Raw genomic sequence first — 14,133 nt, forward strand, 5'->3', positions numbered from 1 at the left:
TGCTCCGATTACACCTAAAAAACTAGCATCACTTCTTGGAGCAAATAGATGTAAATGTTTTCATTTAAATGTATGCACAATTTATGCCATACAATTAACCCTACATAAATTGATGTTATTGCAGCATGCTGACCCAACAGACATGTGATGTAGTCCAATTATTATTCAATTAGGCACCATTTGATCACCCAACCACATACCTTGTTGAGGGCTGTGTATGCGTTATTTTGCGATAAAAAGCATTCATCTCGAAGGCCACCAAGGGGCAAGGGCAAGATGGCAGCCTGGCTGTAGAGTTCCGGCTCCTGCCCCGAGAGAAAGTGGAGTGGTAGCGGAGCGCATAGCTCGGGAACCGTGCAAGTCCGGTCCCTGAGGTGCGGAGGAGCGCCAAGCCCTGCGGAGTGAGAAGCACCCGGGTCAAATAACGAAGGAGACCCAGGCGAGCGAAGTGAGGGACACCGGGGAGCGGGCCCCGGCCCAGGGTGAGGACAACACAGAAGAGGCTATCCTCCTCCTACCCTCCAAACCCCAACTAGAGGGACGCTGAAGTGCCAGTGAGCAGGGGGAGAAGAGGAACGGAAACAGCGCTCAACCGCCTAGTTGCTGAACATCGGCCCGGGCTTCCACCACCTCCCCCCACCTCCCCCTTCTCCCTGGAGAGCAATCCTAAGCTGTGCAGTGCAGAAGGTGAGCAGTTGGGGGGGGGGGGGGGGGGGTTGGAGACAATGCCAAGGGGAGACCGAGGACATAAGGAAGGGGAGCAGCAAGACCCCCAGAAGAGAGTGAGAGCCAACGGAGGACCCCAGGAGGGTTAAGCGGAGCAGCTGGAGGGGCAGAAAGTGCCTTCAGCCGAGCACCCCACGAGGAGGAGGAGCCGGGGAGGCAGGCCCAGGACCCAAGTTCTGGGGAGGATTGCGGGCTAGCCCAGTGAGGGGGAGCCCAGGCAACACCACAATGCAAAGGAGGGGACAGGCAAAGTAGTGGACGCGGCACCTCCCAGGAGGGGCGGCGGAACATAGTTAGTGGAGTGGTGCAGGCGAGAGGGGAGTGGTCCAGACACCAGTGTGGTGGAGAGTGGAGTGGAGGAGGAGAAGCCCCCCCAGGTGGACTGCAGGGGAGGCAAAGTGAGAGCCTCCACGGAAGGACCAACAAGTGGAGGTACAAACGGCATAGTGAGGACAAGCAACGCAGCAGAAGGGTTAATCCTGGTAGATGAGTTGGAGACAGACACTTGCAAAGTACCAGTATCTGAGTAGCGGTCACAGCAGCGACATGGCGTACAAGACTGTCAATGGTGGGTCCTGCCCCACCGAGATAGAGGCCATACAAAATAACATCCAGATGATGCTGAAGGAAATACGAGGAATGAGGACAGACATTGGAGCTAAGGTGGCAGGCCTGACAGCGAAGGTATTGACACTGGAAGAAAGATGGATCGAGTGGAAGCGAACCAAACCTCCTCAGGGGTGTTGAGAGTCCCAGATGGAGACACGTCTTCGGGATATTGAAGGAAAGAAGTGGAATTGGGACTGAAGGTGGACGATATCGAAAATAGACAGTGGCGCAATAACTTCAGTTTCTTTGAACTGAAGAAAAAGGAGGGAATATGGAAAACCCAGGATATCATAGGAATGGTTCTGGAACAAAGGAAAGTAGGCGAGTAGCCCTGGATCGGGTACACAGTGCAGGGGGAGGGAAAAGAAGGTCCCTGCACAGTGCTGGCAAGGCTGAATTATTACAGGGACAAGGCGGACATCCTGTAAAAGGCAAGACGGATGGGAGCGATCGAATACGAGGGCTTCACAGTGGCGATATTCCAAGACCTCTCAGCCCAGACCTTGATGAGATGAAAGATGTGGCCCCTTGACTAGGTGACTCCACCTATTAAAAGAGGAGGACATACGTGCCACAGAGAAGCTTGTGAGACCCCAATCGAAGGCAATGGTGGAGAAGCAGAGGAAGGGACAGCTGGGGGGCGAAACCCGGTGGCCCAATGACAGAGCATGGGAGGCGTAAAATGCAGGGTGTCAGGAATTCGGAAGCTGAGCACTCCGCCATCCAGACAAGAGACGACCTGAAGGGGACAAGATCTAATGTCGGGTGATCTCTGTTTTTCTGGGGTGGTGTGGCCCCGAGCCCACAGGTCAGGGGTGCAGGGCTATCAGTTTGGTTGGTAGGCGGGGGAGGTGGGAAGGAGGCGAGTTGGAGGGGAAAGAGATCTCTAGTTGTTGTTATAGTTCGAATAGTTTGAAGGAGTAAAGGGGAAGACCAGTTGAGGGGTGGGAGAGTGGCTCCGGGCCACAATGAAGGAGTGAGGGAGAGGCGGGGGTGCAGTTGAGAAATTTCCAAAGGGCTGGAAAAGTTTGTTGATTTAGAGGGATGTGGCCTGGGGCTGTTATCCTGGAGGTTCAGCCAAGTTGCCCGAGATGATGGTTACTGGCGGCTGAACGCCACGGATGGGGAGGGGTGGTTGGGAGGGGCTGGGGGTGGAGGGTAGAGGAAGAGCAGAAAATAGAGAGGGGGGGAAAAGGGGAAGCCGACACTGAGGGCTGGGATGGGAGAGGAGGGGGAGGAGGCAGGCAGGAGGACAGGGGGGACTGCATGCTTTGTTTCGTCACAACTGAATATTGGAGTAACCCATACCGAGGACAAGGGATGCGGGCGGGTAAGGCAACAGGGGTGTGGCTAATTGGAAGTTAGCGACGCTCAATGTGAAAGGGCTGGTCTCCCCACACAAAAGGTCTCTTACGGTGAACATGTTTCGTAAGAGTTGATTGGCAGTACTCTGCTTACAGGAAACACTTTAAACCAACGCCTTGCTACAGCTTTTGGACTCTTCCCTGAGCAGTGCAGGAACCTCCCAACGTCGTCCTTGTCCGCACGATTGAAGCTCAGGAACAGCGAGATCTGCTTGAACTGCCAGGAACAACTGCCTCAGCTATAGCTTTCTTCATTAACAAGGTACTGTGCAAACGCAGTCCGGAAATCTTTTTGGCCATGGTGAAAGTGCGTCAAACTTTCCTCAACTTCGAAGGCTTGCCCTTCCCTAAACATTCGTCAAAGTTTTCGCCTAGCCAAATTCTTCTAAACTCCGTGGCAAAGACTTAACCGTTACTACCAGAACTGTGCTATCCTATTCAAAGACTCTGAACCATTGACTTTGGCCCAGGCCTATGAGAAGAATTGCTGGTTGTAGATAACAAACCCTTTGCCCTGCCTGCTTCATTGGAGCTAAACTTGTTCACTGGTTGTATTTTTGTGGTTTATTAGTGTGTGATATTGAGCTGCTTATGCTAGTGTAATGTTTTCTAACTGACTGAGTAAATACATGTATATGCTTTTACCAAGAAACCTTGAGTAAGTGTATATTTGAATCACTGTATTGGTTGGCCCTTTGTGTAACTTGTTCTAGTCTTTCACCCAGGGTATCCCCTCCAGGTATCTCCGAGGGGGACAAGGCCGCGTTATCAAAGACCCTACGCATTTTTTTTTGCGAAATTCCTCCCACTTAGCTGGAGAGCTGTGTTTATTGGGGCAGGTGACCCTTTCTGGAGAATTAGAGGATGAAGAGGAAGGAGATCTATGACGCCTCTTCTTAGAATGTCTCGATCCAGATGAGTGGTGAGAACCACTTCGAGATCTCGAGCTGGAATTTTTCTTTCGATGATGAGGAGACGAATGTCTCGACTCAACAGAGGACAATTTCAAAGGGGTAGAGGATTAAACGGTCTTACCCTTTTCCAGCTTCCCCCTACGCTCCTTCAAGGCTTTTGCCGTCATAGACATATAATCCTCACATTCCGAACACTGGTGCTCTGATCCCAGGCACCACAAACAGATCCTGTGAGGATCTGTTAATTACATCTTTTTTCCACAATCTCGAATATTTTTTAAGCCGGATCGTGGCGTCGATGAAGCGGACGAAGATGCCATCGGATCTGGATGAAGATTTTAGAAGTTTTTTAAAAAGTTTACTGAAGAACCGAGCGTTGCGCCTCCGAGGCTTATGAAGCGCAGAAAAACGGAACAGAGCAACGGACGCTACGCGAGACTATTTATACCCATGGTGATGTCGGCGCCGATACGGAGGCCTTCGAGGGACACCGACTTGTGGGACGTCGACGCGCAGCACCCTCTACTGTGAACATTTTTTTTCTGAGGCCAGCAAGCTGGAAGTGGATTTATCAAAGATAAAGAATACGTGGAAGGACACAATCCATTCAAAATGCATGTTTACTTGCCAAGCCCACGAAAACCTAGACTTTTATTGTGGTTTAATTGCAGTAAATGGAAGTGAACGTGCAAGATGGCCGCGCATCGGCTCCATGCTTTTTGGCTCATTTCGGTACACACACTACACTCCACCCCATAGGCAATCAACTACCATAACCCAACGGGCAAAAAAGAGGTTCCCAGAACCTGTGGAAAAAACGCCACAAATCGGAATACACGAAATACAACAACAAACTAAGACGGCAAAAATACCAAACACCCAAACCAAAACCGAACGCAATGCCTCAGGAATCCAGGAAAACATTTGACCCCACCAGTCCCCATCCTTATCTTGTGTCACTCCGGCAACTAGACTCCTCACCTCATTAATATGATCCTCAATGGAACGGGAACGATCTTCCAAGTCAAAACAACTCATCCCTTCTACAACGTTACACCCTAAATTATGTTTTAAAAACAGATAATCAATAGCTGCCCTATTTTGTAAAATAGCCTTCCTAACATTCTTATCTAAATAGCTCAGTCAAAGCCTGCAAAGTTTCATTAAGCCCAACTACCAGGCAAGCTAACTTAATCATGGTTTTATACACCCCCAGCTGCCAGGCCCCAAATCCCAACTAAGGAAACAGCCAACGCTAACACTTCAGTTTCAGACAACAAATGGACATCAGAATTACAATCAAGTAATAGGGCGGTGTAAGAGGCGGATCGCGTAGACCGCTGAACAGTAGGGTGTAAGGGGACCAGCATTAAGCCAAGGCATGTTTAAAGTACAAGGACCACCTGAAATATTAGCAGGAATATATTAATAGGTTTGGTTCCCACAGAGAATAACCGAGCAGGTGGCTGGCAGTTAGTACAGTAAAATTACACCATATATTGTTAGAAACATCAATACAAACAGATTCCTGTCGAGCACACAAGCGCCGATCAAAACACGTTTTATCCCCATATTGGTTTAAAATCAGTTGTTGGCATTTGCCAACAAATTTCAGATCACAAGTCATTTGATAGCAGACATCAGCAGGAGCAATATTGAGAGTAATAATGGTTGTCATATTTCTCCATTTGCGGTCTATGTCCGCACAGAATTTACAATATTCATACACTGAAAAGGAACTCGGTACATCAGAATTCTCCACCAAAGAATCCTTATGCAAGACCCCGAACAAATGCTGCAGCACCGGGACAGGTGTCGGTATCGCCACTAGGCAGGTGGAGACCAAAGTTGGGGGGTCATGCACATCCGACATAGAGAAATACGAAATCTTTAGTACCTGCTGAGCCAGGTAATCCCATATATTCTCAGTTTGCCCGACGAGGGCGGGATAGTTCTTTTGTACCGCGGACATAGAAAGTGCAGAAAGGGGCAAGCAAGGCCTTATGCTTTTGTCCTCGCCGTTTCCTCAAGGCACTGCGATATGCCGCAATAGATGCATCATCAGGCTCAAAAGTGGTAACAGGCGTGTTAGTCTTGATCCAAATCCCCGACTCCATCGGCAGAATGGAGACCCTTGCCACTTTTCCTCCAGCATGTCCCCGGACCCTCCCGAAAACACTCCACTGTGCCTCAACACAGGCGCTCAGCATACACATGAACTAAAATCAGAATTCAAAAACAAGTGATCAGCGGAGTACATCACTCACGTAAATAACATTTGTCAGCGGGAATATGAGTCCATTTCCTTTTCCCAGGTTCCATCACAAGAACCGCTTGATCTTCCCCTGCTTCACTTACATCCGCAGGAACTGGCAGACCATTTGGTTTTTTGACCCATACCTTGGCACCCGGAACCCTTGCATTTGACGAGCCAAAACCCTTGTCCCCAAGTATAGTTAATATTGTGGGTGGCTCTCCCTTCCTCACTGTTGATAATTTTACAGGCACTAATATCAATTGGGACACTCGATCTCCCTTGTGTACAGGCAACAAATTCTCTCCACGGTTTAGGATGATAACCTTAATTTCTCCCTGATAATCGATCCCTCCCAACACTTGAATGCCTTTCAGGGCTAGTACAGATCTAGGGGCAGTTAATCCCATATGTTCAGATGGAATTTGCACCCCAATTCCCATATCAATCACAACAATGCCTCTGTGGGTTAAAGTCGGATTTCTTTCCTTGCATGAAAATCCACCCCAGCAGACTCAGGAGTGGCACGAAAAGGAGCCAACGCTCCAGGAGACATTTCCGAATAGAACAGAGTTTCCACTGCTTTATTGATTCTGAATTGTAAGGCTGGTCTTAACATGCGCATTAATGGCGTCTCACCGTTCGCAATGGGATGGTTGTTAAGTATTTGAACGACATCTAACACATGTTCTCACCACCCTTTCATGGTACCCTCAACAGTTTTGCGCAACTGTTCTGTCAACAAGCCATTCATTCTCTCAATTAACCCTGAAGCCTCAGGGTGATAGGAGACATGAAAGATCCATTCAATTCCTTTTTCCTGACAATAATCTCAAACTAACTTTCCCTTAAAATGGGACCCATTGTGTATTATGGAAATACCATAATACACAGCCACTTGATCTAATAATTTAATCGTATTCAACCGAGTGGCTCTTTTGTATGGCAATACCATTAAGTAACCAGAATAGGTGTCCACAATAGTACACGCATATTGACATCCTCTGCTAATGGGCATGGGACCGAAATAATTGATCTGCCAAATCTGTCCAGGCAATTTACCCTGCTTCAACGTGCCGTGAATTATATGTGGAATATATCTTTGCTTCTGATGTTGACACATGGGGCATTGTAGAATTATTGTTTTCACAATCTCTAACGGAATGCTGATTCCCCTGTCTTGTGCACACCTGATAGTAGCCTTCTCTCCGAGATGTCCACTCTCTGGTGGGCCTATTTAGCAATTCCTTCCAAATCATCTTCCTCAGCCCTCGCGTCCATGATCGAAATGTTTTCATGTTCGTCTGCAATAGATTTGAACCACAGTTCTAATGAATCTGTTGCACAATGTGCATCTATGTGATACAGTTACTGTAGTATGCATTAGCATCTCAGCAATGTCTTGCCACAATTCTTTCCCCCATACTTCTTTAGCATGAATCTTCCATCCATTTTTCTGCCAAGTAGGCAGCACCACCACCAATCCATTTGCAATGGACTATGAGTCTGTATAAATGTAACAACTCCCGGGTGTCTCCTGTTTCAAAGCTTGATATACGGCATACAATTCTGCAAATTGGCTATTCTTCCCTTTCCCAGATGTGGTTAACACCTTTTTCAATTTGGAATTATAAGATACAGCTTGCCAATATCGCGCAATTCACACATATTTGGCTGAACAATCAGTAAACCAGGCATGTTCAATTTGTTCATCTGATAACTCTCCATATGGGATTCCCCATTTAACTGGAGATTCACCAATCGTCACCTTCCCCTTGGGTTCCAGGTCTACTAACGGAACCCCTGCCACTTGTTCGTGTAATTTTGCTTCTACACCCTTTCCTGTCTTGGCACGATCTTGAATGTAGCATTTCCATTTGATAATAGTAGCCTCTTGTGCGTGCCCAATCCAATGTGTTTTAGGGGAGTTCAATACCCATTGCATGATTGGTATTTCCGCTCGGATCAATACATCATGACCCACCGTAATCTGTTCTGTATCCACAAGTGCCCAATAACAGGCTAACAATTGCTCCTCAAACTGAGTATATCTGTCACCAGCTTCAGGCAACTTCCAACTCCAAGACCATAAGGGCACCCGCTTCCTGTCCTGTTTTTGCTACAAACTCTAATTGGCATATGCATCTTGTACAGATAAGTTTAGTTCCACCTCTCCGTCCCATAACGGCCATAAATCAAGTACTTTCTGAAAGGTGTCTTTGGCTAATTGGAACACCTTATCTTGCTCCTCACCTCATTCAAAATTGAATGTCTTGCGTGTTACTTTGGGAAGGGGCGCCAACATCTGCCCCAAGTGTGGTATATGTTCTCTCCAGAATCCGAACAGCCCAATAAACTGTTGTGCTTGTTCTTTAGTCCTGAGAGTTGAAAACTCAAGGATCTTTTGTTTAGCTTTCGGCACCATTTCGCGATGTCCACTATGCCACTGGATTGCCAGAAAAAACAATGTCTCTGCCGGACCTTGGGTTTTAGTCTCGTTAATTTACCATCCTTCCTTTCGTAAACCGTCCATAATAAGATCTAGGTGCACTTGCACGCTATGCTCATCCTTCGCTTGGATCAATATATCGTCAATGTTGTGTACGATCTGCACAGCCTGCTTACATGGGATTGTGTCCAAATGTTCTGCCACTAGCTGGTGGCAGATTGTTGGACTATGCATATAGCCCATTGGTAAATGTTGGAACGTATACGGTCTCCCATTCCAGGAAAATGCAAACTGCTCCTGACATTCATCAGCAATCGGTACGGTGAAGAAAGCATTAGCCAAGTCTAACACTGCATACCATGTTCCCTCAAATTTCTGTACATTTTCAATCAAAGTCACTGCATCATGGACTGCCAGCATTAGTGGAGGAGTAGGTTTGTTCAACTCACGATAATCAACAGTCATCCTGTAGCTCCCGTCCGGCTTCTTAACAGGCCAGATTGGATTGTTCCAAGCCGTGGACACGGGACGCAACACACCGGCTTCCACATGCCCTTTAATGGTTTCTGAAACCTCCTTCTGCCCCCCGGGGATTCGATATTGTTTCAGGGACACTATTTTGGTGGCTATCGGAACCTGCAGCGAGAGCATCTTCAATTGTCCTACCACCACGGGGGTGCAAGTGAACGGATCTACCCCAAACTGATCAAGTTGACTCCTAATTTGAACATCAACCCTTCTAGAATGTGAAATCTGATAATGTATTCGGGGATCGGGACAACTAAAACCTGATAAGTGTCCCTTCTCAAACTTCCAATTTTCATATTGATTTTCGTCTGGACGGCAGGGGTCTCTTTGCCCCCTAAACCTGTGATCGTGAAATGTAGTCCCTTGAAGGATTTCCATTTATCAATGTGGCCTCTGCTCCCATAACAATTAAGGCGTTCACCTCCTGTATGTTTCCTGACTGCCAAAATAATTTTACTTTTACGTGAGGCAGTCTGTCTACCTTCATTTGGGCAGTTGTTACCAGAGTTTGACCATCATCCTATTTGTATTTTGAGTGCATGTGTTTAGGTTCCATTTCCACCATCGCACTCACCATTTTCCTCTGGCCAGCATAAATTGGCTGGGATTTTGGGGACTCATCGGCTCTCTCCTCTGTAGGTGGTACAAAAGGATCCTCCTCCCTGTTCTGCTTAAGAACTTTTTGCTGCTTCACTTGTTCATAATGCTCCTTCTAGACCCTGCTTTTTGTACAATTGATACATTTCCTGAGTCTCAATCCCATGAATATTCCCCTCGGCATGCTGTCTTTCAGCAAAGCTAAAAACATATCCTTTCTGGATACGCGAGAATCTTGGCTATCAAACCTCTTCCCAGTAGTGGATCTTTCACTTCGCCCCTCCCTCTCACGATCTTGGGGTCGTTCCTCTGTCTTTTCCCATTCTCCTAGATCCACCAATTACCTAATAGCATCCACCACCTCATCCGTTATTTTACCAGTCATTCCCACCAATAGGGTCATTATGACATTCTTATATGCCGGTGGGGCAGTTCAAATAATGGTATTTCTGGCTGAAACAAACAACGCTACTAACCCCATATGCTTGGGAGCATCTAGATGAATTTCCGCTTTCATGGCATGTTCCCTCACTCTTTGAATAGTCTCTTAACGTATACCATTTCTTCTCCTGGTCGGCCTATCTGAGGCGACAGGATACTTGCGGTTACATCCTTGGGCCGCCAATTGTAACAAAGTCATTTGAACCTCTCCCCATCGGCCTCTCGAGGAGGGCCTACACGTAGAATCTCGGAAACACTGTTGCTACAGCAATTGGTGGCCCCTGCACGCTTGAAGCAGATTCTATGGCTACCATTGAGTTATTTGCGCAGTGTGCCTGCACTAGTAAGCCTGGCCTGCATCGTGTGGCATAGAACACACAAGCTCCTCAGGTTGGACAGCTCATACTCACCTGCGGTGCCTATAGCAGCAGATGTCTGCAAGAATATGAAGGACCTTACAGTGGCGAGGCTCTGGGAGGGCTGGGGGCTTTGAACCTGAGGAGACCTGTATGCAAAGGTATATTTAAGGAAATGGAGTCCCTAACCGAACAGGCGTAGTTACCCAAAGGTCAGTTCTTGTGGTACTTAAGAGTGAGAGCAGTGGCAAAACAGAAATGGTTGAAATGGCCTGAGGAGTCAGAGGTGACACCACTTTGGACCCCGATGTATACCTTGTAAGATGGCTGGAAACTAGTGTCTAGACTGTATAGTATCTTAGTTGAGGGGCCAAACCCTAAAAGCACTGAACTGAAGGCCAGGTGGGAGCGGGACCTCGGGTGGAACTTGGGGAAAGAGAATGGGACAATATGCTGAGTTATCCTAGGGAGGTGTCCAGAAACTCTCGCTTTAGGCAAATCCAACTAAATGTGCTGTACCATACCTACATGACACCGTGAAAAGTGGCCAAGTTTAGCGACAAGGCTCAATCAGCATGTCCGTGGTGTGGTGGTTTGAGTGCGGACTTAATACATATGTTTTGGGGCTGCGTGAAAGTGCAACGTTTTTGGGCGAGACTTGAGCAAGCCTGCAAGAGTGCTGGACTTATTAAGCAGGACTGGACCCCAGGTCAGTGCCTACTGGGCGCATACTCAAGAAACAGCAAATCTAAGCATGCAGTGAGATTCATGGACATGCCATGTATCCTAGCTAAGAGGTGCATTGACATGGCCTGGAAGTCTGCTGGTGGCACACAGTATATGCACTGGCGCAGGGACTTTGAGTTCTGGAAACTGAGACCTAAGTTTGGGGCAGTGCGCTAGGAGGGCAAGAGGCACCAGTCAATGCTGCATATGAGTCTTGGAAAGCACTGGTCTGGGACATGTTGCACCCCTTAGAGCGGAGATCCACTTCAGAATATAGCGCTTAACTTAACGGGTTCAATAGATGTTCCCAAACCACCGCCCAGCGACGAGTGGCAGCCAAAATAGAAGTATTGGTTGTCAGAGCAGGGGGAGAATAGCATTAAGTGTAGCTACCCACAAACCCACTCACAGCATGCAATACTGTTATACGAGCTGAAACCCATCCCAAAAGGAATTTCTTTTTGATTTTGTTGTTTTTCTTTCTGAGTTTTTTTAGGTTATGCCTTTTGTTGGCTGTGACTGTTACATTGGTATTATCTTATTAAGTGACCATAATTTAATGTGTAAATTGCACTGAAACAATGATAATGATTACTGGAAACGTTGTAATGTTGTTAAACAAATGGCAATAAAAAGATGTCAAAATAAACTGGATTTCCTGCGTCAAGTGTAGAAACCTGGCAGAATCTGTCGCTTCTACGTGGAAACCCGCCGCTCCTCCATCAAATAACCTGACCATCCAGGCCAGCAAGGGTTCTCCAGCCCTCCGCTTTAATCGTTTAACGATTTCCCCAATTTCTTGCTGTGAATAAACCCAGAGTGTGGTCATATCCACTATTCCTCCTACGTGATTATTGGGATTACGACCCATCCTTCTACATTTCACAGGTTTAAAAATTACCTCTTTACGGCCAGGTTCCGACTTGGGTAACACCTCTGGCTCTGAACCACTCTCGGTACTAGTACTATCGAATACATCTCCATCCCAATGATCAGGATCCTAATCCACCCTTGCGGTAGCTATCACAGTTGCTACTTTACGGGAATTCACTCTCCCTTGTCTCTTTCTGTATTTATTATGAGCAACCCTCACAGCAGCTTGCTCGGCTACCGCTTGATATTTGTCTGCTTTATCATGATACAATTTAATCTGGAGCTGCTGCATCAATTCAAGTTGTTTTGCGGGGGCCTGATCTTTTTTCACATTCTGCTGATGTATTTTTTAGAAGGCATGTAACCAAATCCAGTCCCTCCTACCTTGAGCCTAGCACTCCTTCCCTTTTTCCACCAGCACCTGTTGCAGACAGTCCACCACTTCAGCCGGACCTGCCTCTCCTATACTAGTTTCCCATTCCTCGCTCAAGCCCACACCACATGCCCAAGTCTGTGCAACTTTGTCTTACAGACTCTTAGTCCACCCTAGAATAGTCACCTCATGACAGGCTCCACCTGCGGAGCTTCCTTTTTTCCTAAATAGGTAACTCATTTTACCCAATGAATCTTTCACGTCCCGATCGTTAATACCTCACAACACACTATTCACTTTCCAAACTATTGCCTCTCCGAGTCCAATATCTTTTGCGTATATCAAATTGACAGGGATCTTTGGCAACAATGTCAGCACAAAGACCCTGCTCACAGCGCCAATTGTTTTGCTTTATCTTGGCCACGTGGGGAGACCTCATACTTACGCCCCCACCCATTCCCCCGGACTCTTGCAAAATCAGCTATTGGACTCAGGTAGGCAAAGAATGACACATAAAACGCTTGTTATAATGATAATATAAATGGCTTATTATAGGCCCATTATTCATTCATAACATACATAAAGGAAAAAATAAACACATAGCCAGTTATAAATAACATAGAAAAAGAGCATCACTGTTAGGATAGTTGCAGAACACACCTTCATCTCGGCCACCACAACACTGCTTAGTCCCAGACCAGGTAGGCAGAGAGATCACTCGTACTAACAGGGTCTGGAGCGGAGCATCCTCCCTCTCAGCGAGACTGCATCACCCAGGGTCAAAATTCTAACTGAGCTCCCAAGAGGAAAAGCTCTTCTCTTTATGGGGATACTTTCGTTCCCCGCCCCTCAGTGTTACCAGACTGCCCTCAGCCAAAGAGCAGATAATAAGCACGAAGAGCAAAGAGTGGAATATTCCAGCTAGAAGCGGAAAAAAAAACAACCACTCTCCTCGCTTTCGTTCCCAGTACCCCTTATCACTGCACCTGCAGAGCGCTCCGATTCCCTTTCTGGCTTGTCCTTCGGTAGACAATACAACTATTCTCCACAGTTACATCACCATGTGACCTTGCCTACGTGACAGAAGAACAAGTTACTTCTTACCTTGTAACGTTCTTTCGACGGGATGTTGCTCCGACGTATTCCTCATATTAGATATCTCCTTCCAGCTCTGCTGGCCTCGGAAAATTTTTTCTCTCTAGAGGGCGCTGCGCGTCGACGTCCTCTGAGTCGATGTCCCTCGACAGCCGCCGTATCGACGTCGACGTCATCCTGCATATAAAGGATGCGCGCAGCGTCCGTTGCTCCGTTCCGTTTCGTAGCCCACAATAATACTTTCTGGACTAAACTAATCACCCTGAAGGAGCGTAAGCTGCAACAACAAGGGAAGTAGAATTGCGGGGATGGATGGGAGGGTCGATGAGGAATACGTCGGAGGAACATCCCGTCGAAAGAACGTTACAAGGTAAGAAGTAACTTGTTCTTCGAAGGGATTGTGTCCTCCGACGTATTCCTCATCTTAGATAGGCTCCCATAGCAGTATTCTATTATCGGAGGAGGGAGTACTTAATTCACGCTGTCTTCTATTGATGAATAGAATGCAGTACAGCCCTTCCAAACCTAGTCTCTTGACTGGAGGAGGAATCCAAATTGTAAAAACGTGTAAAGGTATGGACAGACGACCATGTAGCGGCCGCACAGATGTCTTTAACCGGCACGCCTCTTTTGAGGGCCGATGAAGCTGCAATACCTCTGTTCGAATGAGCCCTAAGGTTTTGAGGGGGCTCTTTCCCTGCCAGTTTATAACATTCCAGAATGGCTAGAATGATCCATCTGGAAATGGTCTGCTTAGTTATTGGTAACCCCAGCTTGTGACCTGCGTAACCTACAAACAGCTGGTCTGCCTGTCTTATCCTGGCTAGT

At 47.2% G+C, this 14,133-nt stretch overlaps 1 protein-coding gene across 2 annotated transcripts in view; it reads right to left on the reverse strand.

The window, feature by feature from the left end:
* Window positions 1-14,133, reverse strand: part of TDRD7 (tudor domain containing 7) — a 2,843,905-nt gene that overhangs the window by 910,959 nt on the left and 1,918,813 nt on the right. The window lies entirely within an intron of this gene.

The sequence above is a fragment of the Ambystoma mexicanum genome, chromosome 6q (assembly GCF_040938575.1).
Source record: "Ambystoma mexicanum isolate Mex_15411 chromosome 6q, UKY_AmexF1_1, whole genome shotgun sequence".
Taxonomy (NCBI): Eukaryota; Metazoa; Chordata; class Amphibia; order Caudata; family Ambystomatidae; genus Ambystoma; species Ambystoma mexicanum.